Source organism: Lolium rigidum, chromosome 2 (genome assembly GCF_022539505.1).
Source record: "Lolium rigidum isolate FL_2022 chromosome 2, APGP_CSIRO_Lrig_0.1, whole genome shotgun sequence".
NCBI classification, from domain to species: Eukaryota; Viridiplantae; Streptophyta; class Magnoliopsida; order Poales; family Poaceae; genus Lolium; species Lolium rigidum.
This window is the reverse complement of record NC_061509.1, coordinates 138791104-138801426: the sequence shown is the minus strand read 5'-3', so window position 1 is coordinate 138801426 and position 10323 is coordinate 138791104. Positions and strand designations below refer to the sequence as shown.

General features: G+C 42.4%; 1 long non-coding RNA gene across 6 annotated transcripts; it reads right to left on the bottom strand.

The window, feature by feature from the left end:
* Nucleotides 1-5093: 5093 nt before the first annotated feature.
* Nucleotides 5094-10018, bottom strand: LOC124687330. Of its 6 annotated transcripts, none has more exons than XR_006998177.1 (4): nucleotides 9456-10018; nucleotides 6609-8674; nucleotides 6415-6477; nucleotides 5094-5637 (listed from the first exon to the last, which is right to left on the bottom strand). It is a non-coding gene; the product is annotated as an uncharacterized LOC124687330 (long non-coding RNA). The 6 variants fall into 6 exon arrangements; XR_006998181.1 differs by having other exon boundaries at nucleotides 5094-6477; nucleotides 6609-6721; nucleotides 6917-8674; XR_006998179.1 differs by having other exon boundaries at nucleotides 6917-8674.
* Between the last annotated feature and the right edge of the window lie 305 nt (nucleotides 10019-10323).

The window sequence follows — 10323 nt, the reverse complement described above, 5'->3', positions numbered from 1 at the left end:
CTTTTACTTTTTTCTTTTTAAATATGTAGATTTTAAAAAAATCGGAGACCATAATTTTTAAAAATTGTTCAAATTCGAAAATTTTGAAATTGAAAAAATGAACATAATTTAAATTTGAACATTTTTAAAATTTGAAATTTTTTATTTTAAAAGTGGACATTTTTCAAGTTTGGAAATTTTTCAAATTTGAACGTCAAAATCAAATGATTTTCAAATTTGAACATTTTTAAACTTTTAATTTTTTCGAAACTGAAAAATAAACATAAACGGGAACCAAAAATAGAAAAGAGAAAAGAAAAAACGAAAAACGAAAAAAGCCTGGGGCAGGCCCACACCAGCGCTCGGTTGTGCGGTGGTCGGTAGCCACTGATCCGGTCAGTGCATAGGTTTGGCTGACGCTAAATGTGTTGGATACGAGGAGCCTCCTATGGCGAATCATATTTGATGCTGGATGCGTGTAGCGACATGGCCCAGCCCATTTAGCGTGGTAGGTGGGCAACAGGAGCATCTGTTATATTGGTATTTTACCGGTTTTAGGAAGGTTCCAGAACCTTTGGAGTTAGTTTTTTTTTTTTCTAGTTCTTCTGTTTTTTTCGTTTTCCACCTGGGTCTGTTGGCTTGAACACTTTTTGAACTTGATTTTTTTACAAAATTGAACATTTCTAAATGTGAATATTTTCAAATTTGAATATTATTTAAACTTGGACATTTTTGTAATCTGAGTATTTTTTGAAATCCAAAAAATGGAAAAACCGGACGGTCCGTAACCAGCGAGCGAACTCCTGGCAAGGTGGCGTGATAATGGGTCGGCCCATACAGCTGACCGTGTGGGTGTGCACTTGTAGTGAACGCACCAGGCATCAAATTGGAGAACATGTCTATGTAAGGCGACGGAAAGTGACCGGTGCCACGAGATAGCTCGGCCTGTTATGCTTCTGACTACCTAGTTCTGAAAGCTTCGATCCTTTCGATGTCCTTTTTTTTCCTTTCCTCTTTCCACTTACACTCCTCATGTGCTCTGTTTGCTAGGGTTCCTAGTGTGTGGTAACTCCTTGTTGTCCCTCATATCTCCTCCCCGTCCTTCATGTTCTAGTAAGTTGATGTGGCCATCATCGCCCATCTAAGGAAGGAAATCATCTTTATCTGCATCTTCTTCCTTGCCATCGGTTCGTTTTCATTCACCCAAGTGCGGTGGAATAGGGGCGTTGTTTCTTCCTCGCCACCGACTCGTGTCTCTTCTCCTTTTTCACTTCAAGTAATTTTTTTGGTATGCTTCTTCACCGAGATCGCCAAAGTAGGTCACCTTCTTACCATTTCTTCGTAGATTACACTTAACCTCTATCTGTTTTCATGATTTTTTTGGCGATTCTAGTGGAATAGAATTCTTCCTTGTGGAGGCCGGTCATCATTTTTGTACCTGAGGTGCTAATTCTCATGCATGCAGGGGTAGTGCTCTCCATGAGCCACTTCGATAGACAAAAAAAATTGCAATGTCAGTAGCAATTGTTAAGCATTTGCAGCGCATGGGATAGACATACATTCTCCGGTCTTTTTAGCATCAACAGGAAAACATTAATATCTAAACATATGCACAATACGACTTTATGATCTGCATGTCTCCACATAATCTAACAATTCTTAACATGCTTAGCCACTTCTATATGCAGTATCATTCTAATGAGTTCATTCTTATATATAGGGTTAAAAAATGTTTCTGGGTCTAACTAACAAGGTATGTTCGCAGATTCGAAAAATGTTGTTAAACGCAAATATATTTTTCATTATAAAACTAACTTTACGAAGTAAGTCAAAACTTTAGATAATTTTTATATTTATAAAAATAAGACCTACAAAGTAGTGCCCATTTTATTGGACCGTATTTGGTGTGAGGATCTCCCTATCACTACTAAGTGCCCCTCCCTCCCCCGAGCTTGGACCACACAAGTTTGCACCGTGCTAGACATAGACGCCGTTGATATGATTTATTATGGTGCAGAGCTAATCGTCAAGCTTGCCAAAGAACCGAGAAAATATTTTCTGTTTATAAGTGTCATTCTTTCCCTCTGGCTTATGCCACAAAAAATCTTTCCGTAATGATTAGCCATTCACCTAGGGGGCATATAAGTGTCCTGTAAATCCTATTCCCCTCTGTCAAAAAAAGAGTGACTCAACTTTCTGCACACTAAAAACGTGTTCAGATCAACCGTATCTAGACAAAGCAGAGACACTTATTTATGGATAGAGGGAGTACATAATATAACATGTTGATTCTTGGTTTACCTGTGGTGCAGGAACATGAAGTGCAACAATCCAAGCCGCCCAAGAACGAGCCATCGACCGAGCGACGTAGCGACGACACTACGACAAAAATTGCCCTCGTAATTTTTTGTTACTACACCAACTACCCATGTGCTATCAGTATTGCGCGTGATTCTGCGAAGTATGAACTTATTAGGCATATTGGTGTTAGAGCATTTCCAGTCGCGTACCCCAAAGCGTCCCCCAAAGGGATTTGGGACAAAAAAACGTTCCCAGCCGCGTCCTCCAAAGCCGCTTTTTGTCCGGCGCGTCCTGATACGGTGTCCGGCGCTCCGAGGCCGTCCCCGCCCCACAGGGGACGCTCCGGGCACGCCGGACACAAGGAAAAGTGAGGCGGCTCCCACATGTCGGCGACTATTTCCATAAACCGTTGGTTCGCGCCTTTTTTTCTCGTCACTCCTTCCCTCCCGCACCTCCCACCACTCCGCCGCCGCTGGATTTGCCGGCCGCTTAGACGGCTGATCTCTTCTGAGAGTCGGCACCATCGTCATGGCTGGCACTCTCGCCGGTCGTCCCGCCGCCGCCGCTTCGCCTGCGCGTCCCAGAACGCGGCGTCAAATCCGCCCCACCTCCGCGCCAGAAGGTGCTCGACGACTTGCCAGGTACGCGCGATTGGGCGTTGTTCGTTGCTTCCTCTGCGGCGGCGTAATTTTAACCATTGATTTTGCTTTAGCCATGGATAGCAACGATGAGATGATTGCCCTACTGCTGGAGGATGAGCAAGCCTTCGACGACGACCTTCGGGAGTATTTGTTGATCATCGCGGCCCTCCAGGACGTGCTTAAAGCGGAGGCGGAGAAGAGGAAGAGGCCACGCCGCGGAGGATCAAGGCCGAGGAGAAAGAAGTCGAAGCCCTGGCAGAGGATGGAGGGGCATACCATGCTGCACAACGAGTACTTCGCAGATGACGCAACACATGCCGACAATTTTTGGCGCCGGTATAGGATGAGCAAGGGTCTGTTCATGAATATCCTCCACGGCGTTCGAGAGTTCGACCCCTACTTCAAGCTCAAGCACGATGTTGTAGGCGATGTCGGGTTCTCGTTGATTCAGAAGTGCACCGCCGCCATGAGGATGCTTGCATACGGAGCACCTGCCGATACACATGACGACTACCTTCGCATGAGTGAGTCTACTTCCATTGAGTGCATGTACAAGTTTTGCCAAGCTGTGGTGGGAAAGTTTGGCAAATACTACTTGAGAGGGCCAACTGAGGAAGAGACTGCAAGGATCATGGCACAAAATGCTGCCAGAGGATTTCCTGAAATGCTTGGAAGCATCGATTGCATGCACTGGGCATGGAAGAACTGTCTGTTTGCTTGGAAGGTATATACAAAGGGCGTCATGGATATTGCAGTGTGGTGCTTGAAGCTGTGGCAGATTATGACCTCTGGATTTGGCATTCTTTCTTTGGCATGGCCGGATCACACAATAACATCAACGTGTTGCAGCAGTCTCCGGTGTTCAGCAGACTAGTGGAAGGGCATGCTCCACCATGCAACTATGAGATCAATGGCCATCAGTATACCAAAGGCTATTATCTAGCCGATGGTATATATCCAGAATGGACCACTTTTATCAAAACAATCTCGAATTCATCAGGTCAGAAGAATTCCCACTTTGCTACACGACAGGAGGCTTGCAGGAAGGATGTCGAGCGGGCATTTGGTGTGCTTCAAGCTCAATTTGCAATTGTTCGGTACCCTGCTCTAAGCTGGTCTCGCGACCAAATGTGGGAGGTGATGCAGACTTGTGTGATCATGCACAACATGATCATCAAGGATGACCGCAAGAATCAGGCCAGGTCACATGTTGGTCCCTATGAGTGTGAAGGTCCTCTTGCGGAGGTTGATCATGAGTTGTCTGCGGATTTTGCTGATTTCCTAGCCATGCACGCAGAGATCCGTGACAACAATGTTCACGATCAACTTAAAGTTGATCTCGTTGAGCATTTGTGGACGATCAAAGGAAATGCCGAGGCACATTGATCTAGCCCTATTTATTTGTTATTTTATTGTTCGTTGTATTTTAATTTGAAAACAATCTTCGCAAACATATTTATTTGTATGCTATATTTAATAAATGATTGTATTTTCAAAAACCCTTATTTAATGTTTGGTGGCGACGTTTGTGGGACGCGACTGGGGAGCGACGTCCCCCAAACGCAGCGAATAAAATACATCTCCTAAACGCCCGATCCGGCGCGGTTTGGAGGACGCGACTGGAGATGCTCTTAATGCTTCTTATGTGCGTGCTGGTGTGCAAGGTCGAGTTATTGCTTTTCAATACACGTGCCTTTTAAGTTATAGTTGGCAGTTTTTTTTTCATGACAGTCTTAGGCCAGAGCGCGGCATGGATTGTACCTGTTCAAATACAGATGTTGTGGATCCACATGAGGGGTGTTTGAGAGTTACATTCTACTTTCATATATACACTAGTAAATCTGCCCGTGCGTTGCTACGGGAAAACAAAATTACATTACTTTCTCCATTTGAAATGAAAAAGGATCCAATTCCCCCGAAGGCTGCGCCACTCCCAACCTCCAGGTGAAGTGTCGTTGGATGGCTCGACATAGATTCTCTTCCATATGCGCAATCCCCCAAAGCACACGCAAGTGAAGAGAAGGAGGAGCTCAAGAGAGCGCGCCGTCCCAACGAAGCCTTGACTGAGCGTGCCCAGTGATTTTGACGTGGGCGCACGATCCCGTGAGGCTCACATATAGACAAAAAAATGCTTATATTTCTTTTAGGTTTTAGAAGTCTATTCGACCACAATACCGATAACAGTTACCAGATACACGATGTTCAAGGAAAAGCAAACACCACACGATGTTCAAGAAAAGCAAACACCAGGCAAGCACCCGTGAAGGCTCATAGAAGAGATAGCCATCACTTATTACACATATAGTCAAACACCGGATAGTACATAGAAAGATCATTGCCCAGGATGAAGAATGAGAAACATTGTATTAGCTTCTCATTCTTCTTCTCCAGCTGATGATGGAGAAGTTCCACTCTTCCCTTCTCCAAATCAACATCTTTGAAAGTTGAAGACACTTTCATCTCAATTTGCTCCATACACTCGAGATGCTGTCGAGCAGCATCACGCGTTGCAGCTTCCAGGGTCAGCGGGTAGCTATACAGCGAGTGGGGATAGGATGAAGCACACAGAAACTGGGTAGACGAGTAGAACATCACTTTAGCTATAAGATTTCTTCTCCTGCAACTTGGTTCTCGTACTCAGGACATGGAAGGTGAGCTTTTTCAGCATAGCTTCCAGAACGACAACATGCAATATTTGAACTGCTCCATGAAACTCCTGCCATCAAGTAGAGAGTAAAAAATATTAATTTAGATAACCAGGTGGAAGCATGCATACCAAGCTAGATCACTAACTGGTCAACATACTAATTATCTGTTTTTTTCTTAAAATAATTTTAAATTTTATCTATCAACCTTCTTCTGCTAGCAGCAAAAGAGGCGCATGAGGCTATAAAAGTTTGGCAGAACCAACGAATGGAATGATTGAAACTGGGCATGTAGATATTACAAGAAACCGTAGGATTCATAGGTATGGTCGCAAGACAACCTGAAAGTGCGTAGAAACCCAACAAATACATCACTCGCAGGAAATCTCTCCAAAATACAGAAGATCTGAAACTATTACTTGCAATTCTAACACAAGGAAATTATCATAGGAAGGCTTCCTGTTGACAGAAAAATTCACTTCCATACCAAATTTTTTAACCATTTGGTAATTTTGTTGCAAACATACTAAAATATATGTGTGCTTTCTTATGTTCAACATGAGCTCCATACAGGAGTGCTTCGCTATGTTCAAATGTTAATTAGGGTGTGTATCATGGGGTTAATTAAGCAGCTGCGGTAATTAGCAAGACTCATTATGTGCCGCTCCTGTTTGTTTGAGCCATTTATAGCTAATTTCCTTACCGTCTCTAATGTAAGCGGTCATGCTGGCCCAATGTTCTTTTAGTTATAAGAGGTACATACTGATTGAGAGCTTCAGAAACTTACGGCAGATGAAGAGTTATTGATCATACAAACCATGTCATCACCTTGAAATTCGGAAACTTACATAAGGCAGATGCAAGCTTTGGTATATCTGCCCAACAAATATTGTGTCCCCTAGCACCAGACTCTGCAAAGAAACAAAATGTGACTCTTATATACATGAGTGCCTAAATAAGAGTAGCAATTTGGATATGCTTGTAGCTACCACCACATAAGTAATTGCATCAAGATTTTGGAAGATGATATAAGAAATTTTACGTTGGCGAGTCCAGAAAAGTTGATGGACGGTAAGTTGGTGGAGGCCTCCTGGCAAAGAGGGTGCATAGCAACTATCTAAGATCGGAGGTGAGAGGAATCGACGGATTATACGTCTGCCATCATAAATTGATGAGAAACACGAATAAGTTTCAAGGGTATGATTTGAATAACAGATCAATACGCTAGGAATGCAAGAATTTTACGGTCAGATATGCTAAAAAACATCCAATGTGACTGCAATTAGTGTACAGTTAGATAAGCTGAAAAAACATCTCATATGATAGAATGCATAGATTGCATGCCCTCACCCGAAATGGACTTCACTGAAATGAATGCCCAGGTTATGCCACTCTGAACTGATGAGAAATGGATATTTAAGTTTTTCCAGGAACAACTCCACTGACATGAGATTGAGAAACCATCAGTTGCATATATAGATGCAAATATTCATGAAACTTGCTTGATAGGTACAGAAAGAAATAACTAACTAATCTAGAATAGCTTCTTCAAATAGATTGATTCACAATATCATACTCTGGTTATTGCAACGTATTTACGAAATATATATTACATTTCGACTCAATCATCTTCATCTTTTAATGTAACTATAGTTATAATTTGTCTGTTGCCCTCCATTAATTTATTACCCGCTTACAAACTTGACTACTAACGCTCCAACCAGATCATCACAAAACCAAAATTCCATTTCCATTGTTCAATGGCACACAATAATAAAACCTGAAGCATTCGCCACCTCCTGGATATGTCAAGAAAAATAGTATGACATGGCCGATTTGACTACAGCTAAAAGCTTAACTACATGTAAAAGAAATGAATCATTGCAAGATATCATAGTAAGTAGTCGATTATAGGTTGGCAAGAAGATATATTTCACAAACCACAATAGCAGCAACCTGGAGAACCTTTGTCACGCATCTTTCACAAAGCACAATAGTAGGTATCGCTTATATACATCTCTCATCAAAACACCGACTAAATCTACATTGCCAAACCAGAATGTACATCTCTATACATCTAGAAAAAATCCAAATCTAAAATAACGACACACATGGGGAGAAAAGTAGTCCTTCGGCTCGAGGGATTCATTGTAGAGAGGAGGCTAGAATGATAAAGCTATAAAAACTGCAAAGAAAGAAATCCAAAATTGAAGGTGTGAAAGCATGCTAAAAAAAACTCAAAACTGAGAAAATACATCTATATACAAAAAGAAGCTAAAAATCCCACGATATTGTATCAGTAATGCCGTCAATCTTTTTAACATGCAAAATATTCAATATTGTACAACATGATTGTTAAAAAATAACAAGGTGGACGGTCTTATTTGTCATAAGTGCAGTAAGAATGGGATATTTCCTGCTTTCTAATGTCTATGTTGATCCATGGTTATAAAAAATGGCATGAATATCAAATAACCCAATATAAAACAGCACCACCATGCATTACCTTTTGCAAATAATACATGTCTAGCTCTTTACAATCAAATAAATGATAGATCACCGCCATTCATTAAAAATAGTGGTAGCCACATGAAAATTGAGAACATCACAGCCTTAGCGGAGAGAGTGTGCATGTCCAGAAACAATATGAGAAATCTCAGCTGCAATGGTAAAAATAAGCTTGAAATATACTGATGGAAACAACCAGTAGTAGATGCTCTGAAACTTCGTATTTCCAAATCTTGCATAATTGTAGACACAAATATGAAATATCATGAAATAGGATAGCCATTGCAGTAGGAATGCAGACAGTACATATATTAGATAATAATGAGTCCGCAAAACAGAAATAGGTCTTGGTTTTAATAGGCCTTATAACGAGCTTGCTGATCTGGTGTGTCATGCAAACAAGGTGTCACTGAGCCTCTGAGCAATGTGTTCCTTCATCCGGATCACCCCTCCCGACATTTATTTTCCACAAAGCTTGCACTTGACTCTTTGCGGATCATTGGGATCGATCAGCACGGCAAATTCCCAACCCATATCATCTGTATTCCTTTTTAGTTTAGAAGTTGCAACCTGAGATGAACCAATAGCCGTAGCAGCCATCTACAAACAATAAAAAAGCAGAACATGAGATGAACCAGTAGCCGTACCAGTAACCTGAGATGAATTCAGTCTATTTGATATTCAGATTACTACTATTACGAAAATATATGAATTGAAAATTCGAGCTAAGTAACCAGTAGACGTAGCAGTAACCTGAGTTGCAGTCATGTGAATATCTGAAAACAACTAAACCATGGACCTCAGCCAAACATGGGTTACATAAGCATTATCAGATGTTCAATAGTCTTATAATGGAATCTCAAGAAATCAATTATTGAACCGCTGCACTGATTCATCTACGTGATCCCGAGTGATTCAACTGAACTAATTGTACACTTGAAGAACAGAGGCTAATTCAATCCTACTACCTCCGTTTCAAGGAATAAGGCGCACGCGTATTCCAAGACGAACTTTGACCATAAAAATTAAGCAACAAAATTTTAATTATATTATATGTATATAGTACCGTTGGATTCGTATTGAAAAGTACTTTTTAATGATACTAATTTCATACAAACAATCTTTATCTATTTGAAGTAATTCTTGGTCAAACAAAAAGCTCGCAAAACGAGGACGCCTTATTCCTTGAAACGGAGGTAGTAAATCAGAAGGACCAGCGGCAGCTAAGCAACCACTATACATATGATACGTCCTACTGGAGAAAATGAATATCATTGACACTCGTTCTTCTCAAGCGTTGATGAAAGAGAAATAAATGTACAGCTCAATAGATCTTCACAGTACAAATATATTCAGATGAAGTAAGATAGGGAGAAGAGACCGTGGATGGAAGAACTACTGTCGGGAGGGATACCGTCGTTGGTCTTGGCCTCTTGGGTGCTGCTGGCGGGAGGGACACCTGCGGAGCACTGCTGTCGGAGAATCGACGGCGTTGGTTGAGCTGCTGCCTCCTTCACCTGGACGGGCTGGAGAAGAAGAGGACGGTGGGAATCTAGATGGATTGGAAGGAGGACGAGCATGAGGTGAACATGCTGGCGGCGGCGGTGGGTTGCATACTTGCATCGGAAACAGTAGCTAGAAATTGCCCAGGGACGAAGATCGGGAGGCGAAGGAACGTTCCCATGATTATTCCACCTCCCCACGCCAGCCGCCCGACGCCTCTGTACCGGTAGCAGAGCGCCTCGCCGTATGTTTTACTTCTGCCGTCCATCGACCAAACGGATCTTACCGTACTGTTGGACATGTCCATGCCCACCAGGCCTTGCATGCCTGGCGGCGATGTGGGGGAGGCGAGTCGCGGTGAGGGCGATGGCAGTCGCCAGTGCTGCTGAGGCAGATGCGGTCAGGGTGAGATTTTTTATATTTTTTTGGGTGAGATCGCTAGTGATGGATGAGAAAAAGGGAAGCGCAATTGGGGGCGAGGGGAAGGAATTGCTGATTTTTGGGAAAAGAAAGGGAGTCAAGGCCTGCGGGCGGGGGCGGTTTCGAACGAAGACGAAGGACGTCGGACGGACGACCAAAAATCTAGACGTATTGGGCAGAATAAGGAACATATTCCTCCTTTTTAAGTAGTGTAGATACATGTGAATTTTTCATGTTGTACGACGGTTTTTGCGTTTAGTTAGTACAATTTTGTACTGTATGGTGTGGTCTTTGCCCTTGTGGGGAAAAGCATGTGTTGTTTTCCT